The sequence below is a fragment of the Schistosoma mansoni genome (assembly GCF_000237925.1).
Source record: "Schistosoma mansoni, WGS project CABG00000000 data, supercontig 0207, strain Puerto Rico, whole genome shotgun sequence".
NCBI lineage: Eukaryota > Metazoa > Platyhelminthes > Trematoda > Strigeidida > Schistosomatidae > Schistosoma > Schistosoma mansoni.
Genome location: NW_017386079.1, coordinates 259,138 through 263,859, shown reverse-complemented (window position 1 = coordinate 263,859; position 4,722 = coordinate 259,138).

The window sequence follows — 4,722 nt, the reverse complement described above, 5'->3', positions numbered from 1 at the left end:
TCAGATCACCTGATGTTAAACACTACTTATAACTTGATTTTATCATGGTTTCTACTTATCTAACAAAGGAACAAAAAGTTTTTATCGAGTCTCTTAGTTCTATAACTATCCTATTGACTATACATAGACCACAAAACGGCAAAAATCCTGTTAATTATCGATCGTTTTTTGCAGTTAAGGCTCGCAAACTGTAATGCACTTGATTTTAACCTGATAAATAAACTACGAATAGCTAGAATTTCTAATTTATAAGCCTTATAATTACTTATGTGAAATTTGTATCGCTTTCAGTTATTTCAGCATTCATTATTGGTATATAGTTAATATGCTATATTTTATAGTAATATTCATGAGTCAATGGAAGCTTGACCACTATGGAAAACCTGGAAGCACTGAACGGCCATTTCGTCCTATTGTGGTACTCCTCAGCAATGCGTATCCACGATCCCGCCTCGCAAGATTCGAACTCAGGACCTATCAGTCTCGTGCGCGAACGCTTAAGCTCGATACTACTGAGTCAGCATCTAACGACGTTAATGTCTAACTTCAACCGATCCACGAAATTAAGGAACCGTCCACTATTGTTTTCAGTCTAGAATAGAACTGTAAACATTTACATATAGACTGAAAAATCTACTTTATCTAATAGATGAATATTGAGGTTATCATCAATCTAGATTAATTTAACCATCATTTCCTTGTGAAATTATCTTTGAGATTTCTTTTTACTATTGCGTATTTAATTCAATCTGGTGATAAGGGGGATAAAAACAAAACTTGACAGATAAGTATAAAAATGACTCAGATATCTTTAAAGGTATGAATCCGAATTATAATGAATGCATCTTGTCTAATTCCATATACCCTTTGATTATATTAAAGAATGATATATAAGGAATGATATATAAACATATATGTTGAAAGGGGCGATGAAGATGCTCATATTAGTAATAAGAATAGAATATAATTCCCAGTATCCCATCTATTGAAACGGACTACGTATATAGATAGAATAAGGAAAATGTTTAATAAATATTAATGGATAGAATAAGGATGAAACTTATTGATTAAGGGGATAGTTTGTAGAACTAGTATGTATGAGGGTTTCATTTATACTGTTATCATTATAAGAAAACCTGGAGTTAAAATAATACACAATACTGATAATCAAAGATGGATAGTGGCTAGCAGTGGAATCCAGTTTGACAAGGCGCTTTTCGTCCTATTTGGGACTCGTCAGCTGGATGTACCTGCATCTTAGAGTTAATGTTCACTCTGGGACTCGAACCCAATACCTTTCGCTTCAAACGTCATCGCGTTATGCAGGTACATCTAGCTGACGAGTCACAAATAGGACGAAACGCGCTACAAACTGGATTCCACTGATAGCCACTATCCATCTTCGCTTACCATGCTTGTAAATTTAGGCAATATCGAGGCAATATGCACAGTATGCACATATACCAATTAGAGACTGACCAGTTGCGGTCCAAAAACATCAATGGGAAGATTCAAACAAACAATACTAAATGAATACTGATAATGTTTATTTACTTAAATCTATTGTCCTGACTAGATACATCATATAATAACATCAAGTTATATTCATAAACAGATATCGTCATTAAGATACAGCTTTTAACAGATTTGCATTGTATGGGGACGGTCCATGGGTGAACTTGAGGAAACTCTAAAAAGCTCAGAAAGAGTCCAACATATTCCATTCCATCAGTTCTTGGAAGAATATTCCAAGATCACTACGTGTAGCTTCTCGATTGGACAAATTTTAATAGCTCCCTGTGTGCGGATTGAATAGCTATAATGATGACTTCGTCTTTACTAAGTAACTATAAATACGTGAGTGTTTTGTACCAGAATTGACATTGTTTGGAATAACATTCCTTCCACTTGTCTTCTGTCTTGTGTTTTGTGACTTGGAAAGGTTCTAGCGTTCGAGTGCTCAAGTTATATGCAGCATACTAAGAATCTTAGTTCGATAAATAACACATTGTTTCAAGTTGTCAAACCATATTACCACGATGAGATGACAATTACTTGAGAGATTCAAATAATATAGTAGCCATGAACCAGCCTTGGTTCAAAAACAGTTAAAAGTTTTTTATTGAAGGATACTGGAAGATAAAGGATGAATGCATCTGAGTCATTGAAAAGAATCTGATCAGCGTTGCCCAAAATCATTAACTACTATTTATGATAATCATGCGGACCCAAACTAAACAATTCACATTAACAAATAAGAGTCAGACTAACATGTATGGATTGATACCAAGTTTTATTTGGTCATCATTAACTTTCTTTCACTCTACTTCTGTGCTAGCAGACATTCTTGCTGAGACGGATTGTGGTTAAGCATACAAACATATATCACAATCATTTTAATCAATATAGATTTACAATCTCATAAACAGATCTGTCAACTTTGCTAAATCCTATATATGCTTAACATCAACATTCCTCGCTCGATCATCATACGAAACATCAGAAATGCTTTGAAGAAACTTACGATGAATAAACCTTTAAGCCTACTCGTGTTTTCCACATTTTGCACAATCATAAAATAGATCAGCGGTATAGTGATTCATTCAAATAAATATTTATAACAGTCCATGGAATGGTTCTTTCTACATGTGTTTATTCAACATGTAGTGAACTGAAGACAAGTGAGGACAATCGAATGTACTTAAGCACAAATTACAGACTAACTCACTAAATTCTGATAACCTAAGAGTAAATAGTTAACTTGCGAAATAACAATCGATTGTCTCAATCTTAACTGTTCCTTCTGCAAATATCAGTCCATCTTCTCTGATTTCATTGTCCATGCATTTTCGTACCGGTTGCGCTTCATTCCTGTTCTTTCGTTATCGATCTTCTACTGAAATATATTCTATGTCTGATCAACGTCATATACAACTTATGTGGATATAAGTAGACCACATCATAAACATAACAGATACAGTGTAGTTATATGGATCATTAACTGAACCAGCTTAAAGTAACGTCTTGCAAAATAAACTGACAAGTGTTTTTTTATTACGACATTTCAGTGTGGTTTATGAAATCAAACAAAAAACTATGAATTACCAAAATGGTAAACAGAAATTGTATAGTGATACTAATAGCCATTACAATATTATTCAGAATTTGATCAGATTTAAAAAGTCCGAATGGGTTTTATTTAGATTGCAGTAATTTTATTAGTTGAATTCATGAGTCGATATAAGCTAGACCACCATTGAAAACCTGGAATTATTGGATGGCTTAGTATGGGACTTCTCAGTAGTGTGCCACCATGATCTCGCGTCCAGGACTCGAACCCTGGGCCTACGGTCTCCCGTGTGATGGCTTAACTTCTAAACCACTGAGCCAGTATTCAGTGGCGTCGATGCTTAACTTCCATCGATCCATGAATAGCTGCACAACTATTCATCCATAGTTAGGCGTTCACGTTTGAAACCGAAGGTCGTGGATTCGAGTCCCTCGTTCAGGATCGTTGATACATACTACTGAGGAGTCTCATACCAGGACAATTTGACCGTCCAGTGCATCCAGGTTCTTCATGGTGATCTAACTTACATCAATTGATGTACTTTAAATACAAAGTATCGAAATAATTTTTAAACTTTGATCAACCATTTTCTAAACGTTTTCTTCTTTTCATTTTTAGACACTATAATAATCCGTCTAGATTAAAGTTGTATCAGTTTAATAAAACCAGTAAAACTGTTCTTAGAAATTGGAAAAAAGAAGTTTAATCCTAATCAAATGTCAAAGTTATCCTTTTTTCTTCTCCTTCTTCTTTTAACTAGGTCATTTTTATTCTGGATCCTGTAATGAATTGACAGTAGTAATTGAACATATGATCTTTGGATATGAACAAGGATCTAAAAGAGGAAAGTAAACATTGAAGTGTGATATATATATAAACTGATGTTCGTTTATGCGATATCTCATTATCATTCGAATAAGTTCAATCGTCATATTGACCTAATTTTTAAAAAAAAACTAATTTAATCTGCTTTCTGTCATAGTGTGTTGTGGGTTGCTTATATTCACATCAGTAGTATATGACAATTGTCAGGCAAAGAATGTATTTCAATGTGTTATTGTTCACTACAATAGAAATTAGATCACAAACATAGAGTTGATCAGATTCGGTAACTTATTATTTTAGAATAAAGAATAATGATAGTTTAAATTTACTTGGTGTTGTTTACTTGTATCTTTAAAATTGATCAGTCTGTTGTTGGCATATGTGCATACTGTGCTGACTGCCTGAAGTTGCAATCTTTATAGGCAAAGTGGCTAGCAGTATAATCCAGAACGGTGTTTTCATCCTATTTGGGACTCGTCAGCTGGATGACCCTGCATCTTAGAGTTGATGTTCACTCTAGGACTCGAACCCAATACCGTTCGCTTTAAACGCCATCGCATTATCCACTTAGCTACTGAGTCCTGAGTAATGACAGTTTGTTTAGTGGTGAGTCTAGTTCTAGTTATAAAGAATATTATTTTGAAAAATTATAATTGTGTTTACACTTTGAAAATATATGGATATATTCGTATAAACTGATGAAGAGTTCGGTGGTTATGTGTACATCTGTATATATAAGGGTAGAAAAGTTTGTCATATTTACGAGTATCCATGATTCCTTTAAATGTTAGTGGTTACTTCATATTGTTATAGTTTAATTAGTTTCA